Source organism: the organism of the source record quoted next, unplaced genomic scaffold, assembly GCF_019419815.1.
Source record: "Pyrus x bretschneideri cultivar Hongxiangsu unplaced genomic scaffold, Pyrus_bretschneideri_v1 Contig24, whole genome shotgun sequence".
In the NCBI taxonomy this organism is placed as follows: Eukaryota; Viridiplantae; Streptophyta; class Magnoliopsida; order Rosales; family Rosaceae; genus Pyrus; species Pyrus x bretschneideri.
Genome location: NW_025999546.1, coordinates 3,605,469 through 3,625,645, shown reverse-complemented (window position 1 = coordinate 3,625,645; position 20,177 = coordinate 3,605,469). Strand labels below are relative to the sequence as shown.

The following is a 20,177-nucleotide window of genomic DNA, read 5'->3' as shown; positions in this document are numbered from 1 at the left end:
CTAATCTGGAAAGCGGGTGGAACCATAAAATCTAATGGTCAGCTGCACCAGATTTACAGAAGGTTGCCGGCTTTCCAGTACATGTCTCTCTTTCATGGAATCAATTGCATCCTCACTACCCCATGCGAACTCTACTTCCTTGAGATCTTTCTTATCCTTCAAATTGGCCCCCAAGGCATCTATAAGATTGATTACATTTTGCAAATTCAAGATAGATAGTTTTCCTCGAAGGTTCGATAATTTCCCCAGTTCTCCAATGCCACTTGACCTAGTAGATTTCCCCAACATAAAAGCAGTCAATGTTCTCAAACTTTTTCAGTCTACCCATTTGCACCGGCATCTCTTCTATACAAGTTTCTCTAATATCAAGAAGACGCAAATTAATCAATTTCCTTATGTCTGCAGGCAATTCAACAATAGAGGAACAAACAATAGAGTTTGCAAATTGTGGAGAGTAGACACAGTATTAGGTAACCTTTTAATTGCAGTGTATGAAAGATCAATGTAGCGCAAGTTTAAGAGTTTACTAATATTATCAGGTAGTTCAGTGATATTTTTATATCTTGACAGTGACAAACACCCTTAAATATTCTAGTGCTGGTACTAAATTATCTAAAACCTTTATGCTTACATAGGGCGGCCACCACTTCTTGTATGGTTCTAAAGACATGGGAAATAAGGTGCGAAAACACTTGATTTCATCCAATAGCTTAAATTTTGTTGCGGTATCAAATCTTTCTCTCATATATGAAAAATGTCAAACTTGTTGAGGAACTTGATGCAACTCTCCCTCATCTAACCTAAAGCAAAATTCTCCAAACATAGACATAGCCAAGTCGTTAATGAGATCATGCATTGTGAAACTTGATTTCCCAGTTAGTGATCTTTAAAGTAGTGATCGTGACAATAGTTCATCAAAGTATCTCTCCTTGATCTCTTCCTATCCTTTACCACTCCCAGCTTGTGTATTTAAACCCAATGCCATCCAAAGGTGAATTATATTTTCCTTTTCAAATTCGTAGTCCTTTGGGAAAATAGAGAAATAAGCAAAGCATTGTTTTAAGTAAGTAGGGAGATAACAGTAACTCAATCTTGAAGATGGAAGAACACTTTTATCATGCAATATCTCCCAAAGATTGTTGTTCAATATGTGACTCCATTCCTCGTAATCTACATTACAGCTTAAGAGACCCCCAAGTGTTTTTGCAGCTAAAGGAAGACCCTTGCATTTGCGTGCAATTTGCTTACCAATTTCTTCCAAGTCTGGATGCGCCCTAGGATTTTCATTTCTAAATGCATGTTTTGCGAGTAACAACTAGCAATCTTCATCTGACAAATGTTTCAAGTAGTGAATAGGAGGGATGCAACACTTTTGTTTCTCGTTGTTACAATGACCTTACTTCCCTTCGCCTCATAAGTAAAAGAAGCCCGTACAAGATCTCAATGACTATAGTTGTCATTCCAAAGGTCGTCCAACATAAATAGGTACTTTTTCCCCCCCTCACTTTTTCCCTTAGTTCAACTTGAAGCAATTTATCTTGAAGACTGCAAGGTTTGCCTCGCGATGACTTACGTTGTCGCCTGTGTAGGTCTATTGCATTTATTGTATTTTTGTGACAAATTTGTATTGATGATGTTTTGTAGGGCATGGTAGTGCTTGTTGTAGTCTCATAGGGATTTACTGTAGTTTGTTTCATTGTGCAAATTTACTCCGGATCAATTTATGGGTCATTGGAGCTCATATACCCAATTGGCAACCTCTGTAATGGTTTGTAAAGTTCAATAAAATACGAGCTCGTTTGGATGTGCTTTTAAAATGACTGAAAGCGCTTTTAGAGAAAATATTTTTAGATTCCAAAAGCACTTTAAGTGCTTTTTGCAAGAAGCACCAATTATGTGCTTCTTTCAGGAAGCACTTTAAGTGCTTTTCTAGGATTTACTTGCATTTTTACTAACGATTGGTTCTAAAAATATTTTCACCAAAAGCGCTTTCAATCATTTTAAAAGCATATCCAAACGAGCTCTACTATTCTATCGTTTCTTGTAAAGAAATTTTTTTTTAAAAAACAAAGAAGTTATTTGCGTATTTGAAATTTGATGTAATCCATCAAAAGCACTTCTAACTAGAACCTAGCGGGGCACAAAACAAAAAGTGTGAATGGGCAAAAACAAAGCTTTTCAAAACCATTTCAATTATCAAAGATAGTAACCCCTCGCCGTAAAACCTATATAATTTCCTAGAAAATAGAATACCAATCGATACCACAACCATGCTTAGAATAACAAAATTCAAAATATGCCATGTCGAATATCTCAGCACAAAAATATGTAAGCTAGGTGATATAAATCAATTCAAATGATATGTCAACCGGAGTCACCTAACGTGACCTGTACGACTGAATCTAGAGCTCATCCATCTAGCAGGAGTCACCTAACATGACATGTACGGCTCAAATCCACATCTCAACAAATATACCTGCACATGAGTCGGAACCACCTAAAGTGGTATGTACGACAGGACTGGGTGTAAATATATACGCTCAAGTGCTACAATCACGTGAAGGTTGGGCGAATGATCGCGGGCCATTATGAGTCGGGACCACCTAAAGTGGTCTGTACAATAGGACTGTGCACCTAACTTGGATCCAAGGTGAGCGTATGGTGCGGGAGGTGAACATCATGTGAAGGACTGTGCCCTAACTCTGGGCGGGAACACTAACACCTGGGTGCAGGTTTATGAGCTTTCAACACATCTCACATAATCATCAATTCACATAAACAATCTACAACTCACCTCGTACTTACCTAAGCGTCCACCGCATCAAATTACAATATGTATGGCATTTCTAAACATAATTTCATTTTATCGATTTTCTGGGAAAAATCACAAGTATATAGGTATATAAGGAAAACCAAAAGCCCACTCACTGATATGTGGAAGGATCGTAGCCCCCAAGCCTCGATTGATTGTGCTCGTCCTGAGGAAAGGTCTCACCTATATGCGAAACAACTATATAAACGTTAATTTAAAGCACATAAATGAAACTAGCTAATAACTTCTCATACATTGTTCAAATAGGGTGTTTCAATATACCAACGTGATCTACTCAACACCACAAACATCCTAATATTTTTAGAAAAATTTTCCGAGCACCCACGTGCCCTCACGCGCCGGCCAAGGCATGGCCACACGTGCGACCATGCGCAGGCACGCAGGACGGAATCCCTAACGACGTTAGGGAATATTCCGTTAAATAATGGAATATACCGTTAAATATACCTGACACCGTTAATCACTGTTAGGAATATTTCGTCAAAGTTGACGGAATATTCTCCTTCTCATTCCTTGGTTCGCTGGAGTCCGGTGCCGGTCGCCGCTATGTCGCCGGTTTCTGGAAAAACTTCAAGGCTTGATAACTCACTCATTTTAACAACCAAATTCATGAAATTTTCACCAAAATGAAGCTCTAAACTAGGAGAACATGATCTTACCACTTTGGAGCCCGAAAACAAATGGAATCTCGCTGGGAAAACCTTGAACACTCTGGCAACCTCTGCAACTCGATGACCTCAAGCTTCCTGACTTCCAAAACACTTCAAAATTCTTCTCTGAGCTTCGTGAAGACGTTCTAAAGCTTTTTAGAACCTTAAAACTCCCTAAAAAAACTTCACGATCACGTTTGCATGAAAGTGCACCAAATCGGGAATTCTTGGTTCTCGGGTTTTTGAAGGCTTCACGTCCAACCAAGGGTATGGATGAGTTCCTGGGCTTGCTAGGAGTCCAAAACCAGCCTTCAAAGCTTTGATCCGTGCATGAAATGATTGGTCCAAGTTTTGTCCGTACAACTGTACGGAATTTGCAAAAAATTCGAAAGGGATGAGAGAAAAGGTACACGAGTTGAGGGTGTGTGTGTGAATGTGGTCCAGTTGGCAACCAAACAAAAACAAGAAAATAAACCTAAGTCTAAGTTCCTAATTGGTTCCAAAATATTAGGGACTTAACATATTGTCCACATCCAAAACTTAAACCACACAACGCCACAAACGTTCAAGGGTACTTTAGTAATTTAACGCCATTGATACAAATATTTCGGGATGGGTTGTCACATTGACATTTAATTGTAATTTTTGAATATCAAAGAGGGTGTAATAATTATTGAGTTTTTTGTTCATAGGTTATACATCAATTTCCCATAAATAATAAAAATGTTATTTATCATATATTTTTATGTATATGACACATCCCGACTCGGAATGTCCACTAGGATCCCGAATCGAGCCGTGCGGCCGACATCTCGAAGGTGACGAAGCCATAAAGTGTAATAATGTATAAAATGTGAATAAATTAAAATCTAAAGTACCTAAGAACACGAGTGCGCGGTGAGCAGATCTGGACCCATTTCACGCGTGATACAGAGCATAGGTATAGTACAGTAAGACAAGATAATGATTATATCATCATAAGAAGACATCTGTACTGAAAAGTGCCACGAATCCTCGTCGATACAAAACTTTGCTGCTAGAACTTGGAGGGGTGCAAAAATAGAAAATGTGAGTGAGTGAAACAAAACTTTTCAAACCAATATCAATTACCAAATGCAGTAACCTCTCGCCATAATACCTGTATAATTTTTAGAAAATCATACTACATAGAAGTATGAAATCAAATGTATACAAACAGTAAATCCAGGAATATACCACTACTCAACATCTCATTAGCAATATAAATAAGAAGGTGCTTAATAACCCATACTAGCACGCAAGTCAACAACATCTATGGTGCCCTGTACGACTGCACCCATATCTCATCAACCAATGCTAGCACATAAGTCAGAGTCACCTATAGTGACCAGTACGACTTATCCACATCTCATCGATCAATGCTAGCATATAAGTCGGGAGTCACCTATAGTGACCTGTATGACTTATCCATATCTCATCAATCAATGCTAGCATATAAGTCAGGAGTCACCTATAATGACCTGTATGACTTATCCACATCTCATCAATCAATGCTAGCATATAAGTCAAGAGTCACCTATAGTGACCTATACGACTTAATCTATAGTTCATCAAACATCCCTGCATATGAGTCGGAACCACCTCTAGTGATCCATACGACATGACTGGGTGTAAATAAGTACGCTCAAGCGTTACGATCACGTGAAGACTATGCAAATAATCGCAGGTCACCTACAAGTTGGAACCACCTACAGTGGTCTGTACGATAGGCTTGTGTACCTACCTTGAGTCCAAGGTGAGTGTAAAGTGCGGGAGGTGAACATCACGTGAAGGACTATGCCCTGGCCACAGGCGGAAGTACTACCACCAGGGTGCAGGTTTATGAGCTCTCAATGCATCTCAATATAACATGTACAACTCATGGGCAACCAGTACGACAGTGTTGGAGTTGCCTAACACATAAATGTAATCATGCTATAACTCCATCAATTCAACTAATACCATAAACTCACCTAAACTTACCTGGGTGTCTGGCGTTCACCTTTGCACTTCAAAGCATTCACAATAATTATGTGCAAGTAATATACATATGGATATACCATGATGCAATATAATACTCAACCGTGTCATAGCATTTTCAATTATATACATATATATATGGCATAAAATGCATAAGTCGTAACGCCTTACTCCCGAACTATTTGTTTTCAAGGATGATCATCGGTGACAAGCCCAACTAGACACTAGTTTAATTAACTATCATTGCTTACGTTTCCTTACTTTAATTTCTTGATTCTTCACACATTGAAACCAACATTTAACCACCAACACATAAGGTTAAATCTCACATTTTACACCAATGTCCCTCACATTGTTCAATTCCCCAAACAAAGCTATTGTCTCAATTATTTAATCTCACTTCTTGTATGGCTGCATTTAACGTCTCGTTAGACTGCCTACGTACCCTAAACAGGGATCAAGCCATTCGTAGTTCATGTATGTACTTTAAACATTCACAGAAATTATATGAAATATTCAATTTATAAACGTTTGTGGAGATGTCAATTTTATATATATATATATATATATATATATTTATTTATTTATTTATTTATTTGGTCATGCCATGCCTACCTTGAAACCCACGATATATATATATATATATATATTTATTTATTTATTTATTTGGTCATGCCATGCCTACCTTGAAACCCACGACTCAACCCAGGCAAGAAAGAAGATTCTCACGTGATCCGAATGATGGGTTTAATGAAAGATCTAGACTTGATCGCCTAAACACCAAGCTAACAGTGAGCTTGGCAAAATTTTCCACGAGAACAAGGGAAAAGGAATCTTTCGTGCACCAGCACTGATTCGAACGCCACTAGAAAAGGGAGACAGGAACAAAATGTGTGCTCATCACAATGACTTTGGTCATGCCACCAATGATTGTAGAAGCCTAAGGAACCAAGTGGAAGCTATGTTGAAGAAAGGGATGTTGTCACATTACCACATAAAATCAAGAAGAACGCAAGAACGACGGAGGACTTAAAACAATAACAAGAAACATAAGAGTGGATGAGAGGTTGTTGGATATCAATGTCATACGTGGTGGACCCCAACCCCCTGAGGGACGCGAAGCACGTTATCGATCCCAAAGACGGGAAGCCGAGAAGTCTAGACGCGTGCACAACATAACATTAGCCCCTAAAGTGTCTAAAGCATTAGAGAATCTCGAAATCATCTCCTTTAGCCAAAAAGACCTCGAAGGAATTCAATTCACTCACAATGATGCACTAGTCGTGACGCTACATGTTGCCAATTCAAGAGTGAAAAGGATAATGATAGATGGGGGAAACAGCACAGACGTTCTATTTTGAAGCACATTTAGAAGAATGAAATTAGACGAGAAATAGATAAGGCCAAATCCAACTCCCCTCTATGCGTTTGAAGGAACTAAGGCCCGAGCCATTGAAGACGTGACCTTTCATGTCACTGAAGCAGGTAAAACTCCTTTTGGCACTTTTGTCATCATCGATGCACCGAGTGCGTATAATGCCATTATGGGAAGGGATTAGATCCATCGAATGGATGGGGAAGCGTCAACCAGATGTCAAGTAATAAGGTGTTTGTCAATAGATAGTCAAACGATAATCGACATCAAAGGGGATCAGCTGGAGTCCAGAAAGTGCTACAGCATGGCAACAAACATCAAGACAACCAGGGAAGTGCAACAGAGCTAGAACCTACATGAGAATAAACCATTATAGCAATTAGCGGAGGACCCACCACAATAGGATCAGAAAAATGACGATTAAGAACCCCCAACTATAGAACCACTAAGGGAAGAGGTTTTGGATCCAACCGATCCTGAGAAACGAATGTGGGTGGGCTCCCTCCTATCTAATACGGAAGTCAAAGAGTTGCTGAAATTTCTAAGGAGCAATGCTGATGTTTTTGCATGGTCCCATAGGGACATACCATGAATTGACCCTGAAGTGGCATGCCATCAGTTGAAAGTTGATCCGAGTTGTCCTCCACATCAACAAAAGCAAAGGAGATTTGCGCCAGAACGAAATCAGATTATCAATGCAGAAGTCAATAAACTCCTCGAAGTTGGATTCATTCGTGATGTCTGGTGCCTAACTTGGGTTTCGAATGTCGTGGTGGTAGGCAAGAAAGAAAAAGGAAAATGGCGCGTGTGTATAGATTATACCAACCTGAACAGAGCATGCCGGAAAGACTGTTTTCCAATTCCAAAAATTGACCAGACGGTGGATGCTACGGCCGGGTATGCACTATTGTCTTTCTTAGATGCTTATTCCGGTTATAACCAAATTCCTATGACTGTTGAAGATCAAGAGAAACCTACTCTTATCATTGAGCGTAGACCTGGCATTCGTGTCGTGTTTCCCGTGTTCGTGTTGTTTTTGTGTCATACCCGATATCTTAACAGGTCGTGTCGTGTTACATCCGTTAAAATAAACGAGTAAAATGATCCGACTCGAAATCAACCCGATAATATTAACAGGTAATATAACCCGACCCGTTACCCGTTAAGGAAAATGTATTTTAAACCAATAAATAATTAAATAAAAAACATAAGGCTTTTTATATTAGCACCCCACAAAATGTTGAATGCACCCCACATTAAAATTTAATATTAAATAACTTATTTATCCTACTATGCAATGACAATTTTGACCTTATTAGGTTAAAAATAAATAAAAAATTATATATACACCCCAAATCACTTTTAACATATTATTTATCTTCTTCAAATATCAAAACCCCTCCGACCCTCCATTGTTGAACAAAACTCTAACCAATGAAACTACAAACATGTTGATTGAGAAAAATTATTTTTGACGAATGAAACACGAAATCGATGTTTCGGAATCTTCACCTAAGGTAAGACTTCATATTATTTATTGTTTTAGTGATTTTGACGACATTGATAATTATTTAATCTTGCTTTTGATGCATTATTTAAGCGTCTATGTTCGTATTCATCTTTTAGGGATCAAAGAGATTACATGAAGAATTAAACACTTCAAATTACCACCAAATAGTAAAAAACAGACGACATGGGTTTTAATGGTGGAATTGAAAACAACCCACATATGCTTTAAATCCCAGGCTGCATCTTTTGTCAAAATTTTAGCCGGCATTATTTGTCCAAATTAAAAGCTTTATAAGATTTGAGAAATGTGGGGTGTATAGAAAATATGGAATACATATAGAAAATGTAAGGTGTATATTAAGAATGTGGGGTGTGAGGATATTATGAGGATGCAAGTGGGGTCTATTAAGATAATTTTTTAATTGAAAAAGCAAATGTGAAGTGTATTAAGTATGTGAGATTTATTCAACAATTTCTAGGGTGTTAATATAATAAGCCAAAACATAATACTTTTTTTGAGTGAAAAAAAGGTTGCACGCCCAGTGGGACTCGAACCCACAATTGCTTGATTAGAATTTAGAACCAAAACACAAATCAATCTTCTAGCCATGCAAGAATGGTACTGCAGGCCACCGACGAAGACTACTCTTGCTATGTGCCATGCCTATAGGCACTAACAATAAAGGAGATCAGACGAGACTATATGCAAGGGATCCCATCGCCCACCTTATTGCGTGTGTGATGCCATACACAATGGACATAACCTAGACTTTCTAGAGTCAGCTAGAGCCAATCTGTGTACACCAATTTAATTCACACCCATACCCCTGCTTCCAAATAGTCATATTATTTGTTGGTATGGTCTTTCATAAATAATTGGCAACTTTATTCTATCTGTGTAATTTTTGCGTTTATTAAGGTACTATAAGTGACGAGGCTATACTCCATATGCAGCATAGCAAAAGCCATCTTGAAATCACGATGGCTTACCTGGAAGTGGACGGAGAAACTCATCCGACTTATAACTAATAACCCTAAATCATTCCTCAAATTTGATCTTCTACCAACAGGTCAAATTGTGAAAGACTAATAATCCATAATGATAGATAACACATACCATATTGTCACATCCAAAACATAAAAACGCATTTTTCTTTTAAGTATATATTTACATATCCAAAATAAGAGCATAATAAAAAAAACATTAGAACATTACAAAATATCAAATGTTCAAAAGATTTGCAAAATTAAGCATTCAGCATTAACAAAATAATACCAAGTTTTCGATGTGGTGCATACTGCACTAAGACTGAGTGCAATTCAATTGGTATACAGTATACTTGTCAATATATAGGAACCATTTTGAGGATGGAAGCAGTTCAAACGTTCAAGGCACCAACTACTGCTAACTTAAATATATTTTTCACACAAAGGATATGTCACATAAATGAAATTTTTAATCAAGAAAAAAAGGAAGTAGATACAAAGATACAGCAATTTTCAAAATAAAAAATAATTCGGGTGCACTAATTAGGTTATATATATATATATAATTAAAAATGAGGGCTCCTGGAGATGGTGCTCTGTGCAGCTGCTCCTTCGGCACTCTCCAAAGCAGCCATTGCTTTCAGTTACATTTTTTTCATTTCCATGAATCAAAAATAGCTTGAAAAAACTGTCACGCAATTTCCCTTTTTGATCTTCTTTCTTTTAGAACAAAAGTGAAGAATAGGTGAACCATAAAAGAACATCCAGGAATGTAATGAAATTCCTTGGCATTACGTGCCCAAATCATCATCCAACCAATTCACAAGCAGTTCAAATAATGTAGCACCGAAATCTAACAAACTCTTATAAGATATACCAGCACACGCATATATACAAGATCAAATTTGGCTGCAGAGAACACTAGGAAAAAATACTCATCAAGCAATTTTCAAATTTAGCTACAGAGCTTTTCCAATGATTTTTTTCTTGCTGCTTTTTAACTCTTGACATGATTTCAGGATGTTCGAAGAGCCCTCTTCCAGGCACATGTTGAGAGTCACTAAAGGTTAATAGATTGCTATATTTATTATTTGTGTTCTCTTCTTTCTTTTCATCTAAGTGAATATTTCCCACTGCTGGCCCTTTGAGAATATGAAATCAAAATTTAGATTAAAACTTTGCAGTATATTAGGCCTTGATTATGTGATTTTTGGATCTATTATTGTGATATTTTTTGAAAATAATAGGCCACTTAAAACATCGGTAGTATGCCTAATATCTAAACTTATAAAGCTCCTTTTTATATAGGAAACAAATGTGTCCCATATATTAGATGTGAAAGACAAATTTCTCAGTTGGGTAAAAAATTTGAAGCAGTTCCTTTGACGATACTGATATAATGGATTAAATATTTGTGATTGCAGATATATCCAACACCCTTATTCAAAACAAATTTTGTTAAACAGATAATGATAGTCAACACAATTGTACCTTTCGGTATTATCAGTATGTTTTGATTTACCATTCATATATGTACAATACTTTCACAATCAATAACTATTCCTAAGTACCATATACACTATCAATTCATAAATGATAGTCAACTCCTTGAAATCTTCTTGCTATGGATAATTACGGTTGGATTTTAGATGAGGACTCCTCTTCTCTGTACGCACGCTCCTCTTTCTTCATTCTTACCATTTTTGTCTCTGTAGTTTGTAATTTTTTTTTTTATATGCCTGCACACCAATGAGAACGTGATCCCGAATCGACTCTTCCAAGTGACAAGAAGGATCTGATTATTGGGATTTCTTAGCAGGTAATAATGTTTTAATCTTAATTTATAATTGTGTTGGAAGTCAAAGATTAGATTTTTATGAATAAAGCAAGTTTCAACTAGATTTAACAAAGAAAACATTTGAAGTTGCAACTTATAGTAGAAAGAAACATAAATCATCAATCTTGTCATATCAACTTAACAAATAGAAGAAAAAGTATCATTCAAGTTGTGCCCTTCAATTCTTAATGGAATTGAAATCATTTTTTATTTCTAAGAAATCTATCAGACTATCAGAAAAAATATATTAAACTTGAAATTGAATTTTTAAAATACGAACTCTTAAAATTAAAGCAATAAATAAATAAAATCATCAAGACATAAGAATAAAGTGGTCAAAAACTTACATATTGATGAGAAAAATCAATAAACTTTCTCACTTGTATGCTTGGTTTATGTGAACTGCAGACGAGACGGGACGAAGGCTTTCTAAAAAGTGAAAAAGAGTCATTGTTATACCCCAAAAGTAGGAAAAAAACTACTCCTAGAAAATCTAAAATAATAAAATATTAAATCTACTTTTTAAAATCAGATGACTACTCCTAGGAAACCTAAACTAATAACTATAGACTATTCCCTAGAAACTAATCAAATAAAAAGACTTATTGAGCCGTATGTGCCAGTATGTATACGATTTGAAATATAATAATAATAAATTTTTATATTGATTAAAGTAAATAATTTATTTAATATTTATTAACTCTTATTTTTTCTAAAAGTAGTGCTATTTTTCAGAATTTTTACTTATTGGGTGGGCTATAACGATTAAAAATAATAAAATAATATAAATTATCAGTATTTCTAACCTTGAACAACTAAAACTCTCCCTATACTAGAGCCCACCCTAACTTTATTACTGTCTCTGCCATTGTTTATAAGCTACATGTACGGCTGCTCATAAGTTACTTGTACAGTTGTCTTGTTTTGCACCATATAGATAACTTAAGGGGTTTTTGAACAATGGTCCTTGCAAAAGATTAAAATTTAAAAAAAAAAAAAAAAAACTTGCTGCTAGATTATATATTCAATTTAATCCCTTAAAGTGTACTTTTATCAAAATTTATATTCAATTTTTGTTATTTAATGTGAATTTTTATTTAATCTCTCCACATTAAATTTTAATTTTATTAATATGCACATATTTAGTTCTTTAATTATAAATGAACATAAATGAGAAAATATTAAAAGAAATTTGTGATACAAAATATATAAATACATGATTGTACTGTGCCGAAATATATATAATTGACTTTTTTGTACCTACATGATTGTATCGTAATATATTATAATGAACCTAAATGTATGTACCGAAATATATTATATTGAATTAATTTACCTAAATATCAATATCAAAATATACATACTAAAATGTACGTACCAAAATATATGTATCGAAATGTATATATATCAAAATGTACATACCCAAACCAAAGGGAGAGTTCGAACATGCTTTTTTCCTACTCAGCAGAAAGGAAGAGTTCCACACCTTTCTGCCGGTTTAACGTGGGCCATTGCTGAATTAAATATACAAATCCCTTTACACCAAATAATTTTTTGTTCTATCCATGATTCAGCCGTTAAGAATGCTCATAAAAAGGTAAGAGTCTCATCTTTCCTTGTCTTATTACCAAGATAGCCTATGAGTTTGGTGTTTCTTCATTTGGTTGTTAAGAATGCTCATAAAAAATGATTTTTTTAACGATTTATTTGTATTCCACCATATTTTATTATACTCCTGTCTTTGTTATCTTTCTTTCATTTCTTACTTAAGATCCACCATATTTTTTATCATATCAATATGCCCTTCCTAAAAATCCCAACTCAACCGCGATAACTTTGAATTTGATTCTACTTTTGTCCACACATTCTTGAGTATGAAAAATAATTAATAAAATAAGAAAACATGAGAAATTGAATTTAAACTCAGAGGTCTATATTTATTCAACACATCTTAACTAAGGGTATTTGGTCATTTCACAATGAATACATTTATTTTTTTAGGTACGAGTTATAACAGACATTAATATTATCTACTATCTAAAATGATTTAATTGTCTACATTTTTTAAGACTTTTTGTCCTTTAAAATTCCGCTCCTACCCTCGTCAATTCCTGGCTTCGCCACTGCTTGGCATCATGTTTGTATTTGAAACAATGCAACCATTCACACATATTTTCATTCACATATTAAAATTAAAAATCTTGTAAATTAATATTATAATACATAATTTTCAACAAATTCTTCATTACAGACCACGAAAGTTACGATTCAACATTCAAAAAAGGAAACATGCATACGGGTAACCAAGTGGTAAATATTAACAACCAACCTAAGTTAAGCTTCAATGTTTAAAGCTACAGCCTACAGGTTTCAAAGCTAACACAGGTTTCATGGTTTACCAAAATACTTGCTAAGCCAATCCAGCTACCGATTAACCATTAGGCCTGCTTCTTCCTCTTGATTGCAGACTAATTGAATAAGTTAAGATACTGGCACGATGATGACTGATCTCTCTGCAGTACCCGCCCTACAATTAAATAGTAAATTAAATATAAGTCACAACTTTTATTTAAAAAGAAAAAAGTTACAATTTATTATATTTGCATGCATACCATAGGCTAGGTTAGACTAGCACATACACTGGCAAAAATTCTGACTCTTTCTCACACTCACACTCTCACCAAACATTAGTTTGCAAGTAATGTTATTCATACTATGTTTTTGTACCATATTTTCATACTATCTTAGATGGCATGTGATGTGGATAGTCACATCATTTGAAAAATTTGCAAAACCTAAGAAAAAGAAGGAGAAAGACTCCTCATATACTACAATCATCATTTAATTAACTAGTTTTTCTTCATTATTAGTTTATTAAATAATGAACTAAATTTAAAAATATGATTAATTAAAATGATGTGGCTATCCACATCAGATGCCACCTAAGATGATATAGAAATGTGGTATAAAAATATGGTATGAATAGCATTACTCTTATTTTGCATGTATTATTACTAGCAAATTTTATAGTGCCCTTTCATATTTTCATTTGGTAAGAAAATGACAAGATTAAATTAAAATTGTCTAATTTTATGCAAATGTGAAAAACAATTACGAACCCTTAAGGAAAGTATAACAAGATTTTTCAGTGTGACCGTCACACAAGGCGGTACACCACGTATACCGTCATGAGTTTGACGGGGGGTGTTGGAAAATATTAGTATTTTGGTTTATTTGAATGTTTGGTTTTCTGGGCTTAGCCCGTTAGCATTAGGGTTTTTATTTCTTACCTTTTAGGATTAGGGTTAGTTTATTATAAATAGCATGCTTGTTATTTAGTCGAGAATAAGTTAGTCACAATGTAGCCTCTTGGGATTTTGTAGCCGTTTCGGCATTCTCAATTTGTTTAATAATACTCTTATTCTATTTTGTAATCTTATTCGTAGCGCATTCTGATATTCAACTAAAGCAACATTGTGTACAATGTTCCCGCTAGAGCTATCGCCAGCTAGATAGATATGAACGTTTGAGTCCCTTGTACTTTTAAGCCATGATCTAGAGTTCACCCACCTCAGGGCTATCCATCCATCATCATAGGCACATGGATAGCGATTTTCAGGAGCCCTACGATAATTCACAGAGACCACTACAGCCTTGTAGATACCAACTAGTTGGCGACACAGAATATCATATATATTGTTGTTTGAAGAGGAGTGTGCAAAACTTCCACCATGGAAGAAAATTATGACAGGAAGAACCTCTTAGCTCACCGCTCTCTCAGGATCAACAATGTTCAGCGGGGATAGATTAGCATTGTACATATGATAGATTCGACTGAGCAGGCTAGTTTCGCAGTTGATGATAACATCAAACGAGACAACCTCATCAACAGGGTTAGCTTTGGCTGGCACTTTCCGGTCAAGGAATTATGCCAAGTGGCGGTTGAAGGTCCAGTCAGGACAGCGCAGAAGATTGTACAACAGCTTAAAATTGGAGATGAGGACCCATGTATTCAATGGAACCACCATCTGTAAAAATGGAACCACCATCTGTAAAAAGAGCGCATCCGATTCCATAAAAATTTTATATATGTCAATGTCTTATTCCACCATTCGCCCATTCCTACTCCAATTCCGATTCAAAATTAATTAGGTCAGTTCATTAGGGCTTAGGGTAATAAGTTTTAGAAAAAGACAATTGCAAAGTAATAAGAATTACCTAACCATGCAATCAATTAATATAGCAGCTTTTCCACTGTGAGATGTATGCCTCCTCTCACATGAATAGAGGTTTAAAATAAAAATAAGATAGGGCAGTTCACATGCTAGTTTAAAAGGAACGGAAGTGGAAGAGAGATAATGCTTAAGAGCAGAACAAACAATTGGCAACTGCCAATACACAAACATCTTATATAATCTTAGAACATATATATATATATATATATATATATATATATATATATATATATAAACATTACAAGAACAACGATTCCATGGATAATTTTTTCCATTCATGTTCCGATAATTAGCTATATATTACATTAGCAAGTCACTGAATCGTCGATCAGCCACTAGAGATGTTACACCAACAACCTCCGGTCCTCCTCTTCGTTATGGCCAGAAGCTGGAATCCTTGGATCTTAACATTCATGGGACTGCTAAACTTTTTTTATTGTGTGTAAATTTCTTCATACTTATGTATATGCATATTACATACATATGTATGTTTAGATACTATAATTACCTATCGATACATTTGTACCAACACAATTGTATTGATACATTCGTACCCAAAGTTATGTACTGATACAATTGTACCGAAACTTAAGTACCGATACTTCTATACTTATGAGTAAAATAACATACCTAAAGTTATGTATTGATTCATTTGTACCGAAACTTATGTACCGATACTTCCATACCTATGAATAAAATAAGGTACCGAAAGTTATGTATACATTATTTTTGTTTTGTTGTTGAATTTTTTAATAATAAGAATTTGTTTGTTTATTAGATTTTTATCTATTAATATGATTGGAGCACAAAAAAAGTACATTTATTATGGATGGGTAAAGAATTTTGAATGGTAACAGAAATAACAAATGTGTTGTAATTACTCATAGGTTTCGGAAGTATCAGTACGTAATTTTCGGTACAAATATATCAGTACATAACTTTCGGTACGAATGTATCGATACAAATGTGTTGGTACCAATGTATCGATAAGTAATTATAGTATCTAAACATACAAATGTATGTAATATGCATATACATAAAAAAATATATGATAAATAACATTTTTATTATTTATGGGAAATGGATGTATAACCTACAAACAAAAAACTCAATAATTATTACAACCTCTTTGATATTCAAAAATTACAATTAAATGCCAAGGATCAGAATTAATTTTTAATATTAGACAAGGTTTCATTCAAAAAGTAATCTTAGACAAGGATTAATATTACTACAACGTTCAGTCTTTAGTTAATTTAGTTTATTAATTCTTATGGTTAATTCAAAAAAGATATGGAGCATTTGAGCTAAATGAAGACTTTGCAAAATTGAGCACAGTGACGTTCTAGGATTCATAAAGCTGACTCCATCTAGTTCCTAAAACTCAAAATTTGCTCCAAATTACTTTGTATTAGTCATTTTCGTTCAAAAATATCATATATGCTAACGTGAATTAAAAAATGCATATGTAAAACAAAACTTCTTTTTTGAAAATAAGGCCAAATTGTTAATCAAATCCAACAGTAACAACAAACCGAAATGTTATCCAATTCAAGAATAAAATTCCATTGATTTCATAAAATTTAAAGCCACATAAGCAAATTTAATGAATGTTAATGAATTTAAGGGAAACATGGCAATGTGAAGGGAGTTTTGAGTTTTAGGAGTAAATGGCAGCACTTGAGTTTTAAGGAGAAAAATGATATCAGAATCGAGTTCCAGATGACATAGCTAAAAATAAGCATATGGTTAGACATTGTTGGTAGACGTGGTATGAATGAAATGATTAAATTCACTTTAATTTTCTGCATTTTTCTTTCCCGTATTTTTCTATTCCACTTTGTTGTTAGATGGTTGGTATGTATGAATGAAATGAGAAAATTGATAAGAAACAACTATAATTAAATCATGAATATGGCTCACACTGTTTTATTTATTTAATTTTTTTTTTTTGAGTATTTATCAATAGTAGCCAAAATTTAACGCTCAATCTTATAAATGTCATATTTTACAAAAAACTTCCAAATATAGCAAAAAAACTCACGTGAATAGACCTAAATACCCATGAAATCCAAAACACTTGAATAGATCTGCTCTACACTGTTGTACAAAGTGCGAGGTGGCGAAGGGAGTTGGTAAATGTCGTAGAGCAGTTGCGTTGTTCAACAGTCAACTAATTGAGTACAGACTTGAAAATTTGCCGCTCATGTCTGAAACTCAATCTCTACCGTTGATACAATATCGTCTCGGTAGAATATGCTTTGTACAATCATCTTAGCAAACATGATATCAATTGAGGTTTCTAACTCATTGAAATCAAATTTCAATTTAATTATGCTTACAAATTTCTCTTAAATTTGTTGGAGAACAAAGATTTAAGGCAATAACAGTTTTCACAAAAGGATCGTTCCAATTTAATTCTTGCTTCTATTACCCGACAATCTAATTAATTTGTAATTCCTATTAGCAAGTTCTGAATTACACCAGAACTCACAAACCAATCAGAACTAAACAATAGGGTGAGTGTGCGCGAAAATGCTCCTCTCAACAATGGGGGTGAGGGTTTTGCCACTTATATTTATTTGGTTTTCATTTTGAAGATATTTACGGTCCGGTTTGGTATTGATGTGTTTTGAAAAAAAACTGCTTCTGCTGTGCTATGAGAAGAAGCAGCTGTGAAATAAAGCAGCAAAGTGTTTGGTAAACTTTTTTGTAAAAGTGCTTTCGAAAAAAAAAAAAAAAACAGTATTATAGTGTTTGATAAACTTTTATGTAAAACAAATATGAAAAAAAGCTCGTTTTTCAAACCTAGGTCATGCAGCTTTGTGTTTTTGGCTTTTTTCACGCAAAATTGTGAAAAAAAACTGAAGTTGAATGTTTACCAAACATAAAAAAGTTCCCAGCTTTTTTTGATAGCCACTTTTTTTGAAGAATCACTTCAATACCAAACTAGAGGTATGTCTATTTAAGTGAGTTTTTTTTTTTATATATTTGAAAGATTGTATAAAAAATGACATTTATGAAACTGAGTGTTAAATTTTAGCTATTGTTGATAATATTCATTTTTTTACTGTATATAAAGAGGATTAGATTTCCAATATTTCTTCTCCAACAATTCAAATGAAGTTTCATTTGAATGATGAATTATGTTTTAAGTTTTAAATTTTTATTGCTATATATATATATATATATTTTTTTTTTTTTTGCCATACTCTTGACGTATCTATAAACACGAATTTTCCTGAAACGAACAAAACAAGAACACGTGTACAAAATAATATTTTGTATAAATTTTGGGGTTACAATCTCTTTTACAATTTGGTCCTCTGATTCTATTTTCGTAAGATGTAGATTTGTGGGTTGTGTTGTTGATCCAAGGGCCATTGAGGCTTGATCTTGGATGAACGGTTGGAAGTTTCTTCAAGGGCCTTCGGGACTTGATCTTGAGGTGAATGATGAAAGTTTCTTCAAGGGCCTTTGGGACTTGATCTTGATGAACGTTTCTCCGAGGATTTGACGAAGAACGAAAAGAGCTTTCTCAACCCTTTGGAATTCTTAGGGATTTAGGAGGTTGGATGCTTGAAAGCTTTAGAGTTTCAAAGCTTCAAGGATTTTGGTGAATTCTCTTCCAATTTGGGAGTAGAGAAAATGTATGTCCCCTGTTTCCTTGATTGAGAAGCCTATTTATAGGCTTTGAGAATGAATGACCACCATCCTTTTTTTTGGTGAAGTGAGTGGATGATGTAGGTGAAATGAGTGGAGGTTGTAGGTGAAATGAGTGGATGATGTAGGTGAAGTGAGTGGATGATGTAGGTGAAATGAGTGGATGTTGTAATTTTAATGCATTGGTCAACATTTATTTCATCGAAATTTCGATGTCTACAAATGCCCCCACTTCAAGGCGCATCGTATACATGTGCTTGTCACGTGTAGAAGATGTGTTTTGAAGTCTCTTAACGTAGACACCGATCCAAGAGCCGTCGAGGCTTGATCTTGAATTCGACTGGAAGATTTTTTTGGTTTCCTCCAATTGTTGATTTTCCACAGGCTTAATCTTGAACTCGGTTGGAGGGCTTTTTTTCTGCTAGACTTCCTCCAAATGTTTGGATCTACTCATTTTATCTGGAGCTAAATTTGATTCGAGGGTGGTGGATATTGATTCAGACTTATGATTTCTTCAAAGGCCGTTTGGGCTTCATCTTGAATTTAGATAGGACCACGAGCAGTTTCAGGATTTGAACACTTGGTAAGCAGGCACGAGGTAGAGGTGATGGCCTATTTCTTTGTTCAATCTTTCCAATTCATATTGAAGAGGGTTAGGGGATGAATCAGCACATGCAGTTGTTGCGTTTGCTAATGATCCACAAGATTGATGTTTCATTGTCACTTATTTTATCTATTCTCCAGGCAAATATGGTATCTTATCTGGAAGTATATCAACAGTTGAAGATGAGCACTCGAAAGCGATGCTAAGTAAGCAATAAAAGAAGAGGTTCCAGGCAGTCGGTTCCTGACTGGAAGCTTGATTCCAAGTGTCAACTGATTGCTTTCCTTCTTATTGTCCTACGAGTAAGAACAAGGACAGGGAGAAAGCATGATATGAGATACTTTCACTTTAGACCCTAATGATGTGAGATACTTTTGCTTTTGAAGAAGCAGTGGTGGTTTGATGACGTTGCACGGCGAGGCTTTGCTCTTTGACGACGGTGCCAGCGAAAGGTTGTTGAAGCTTTTTAAGCTCTTCGATTGAAGC

At 34.9% G+C, this 20,177-nt stretch overlaps 1 pseudogene; it reads right to left on the bottom strand.

The window, feature by feature from the left end:
* On the bottom strand, positions 1-15,217 carry LOC125478363 (annotated as a pseudogene).
* Positions 15,218-20,177: the final 4,960 nt, after the last annotated feature.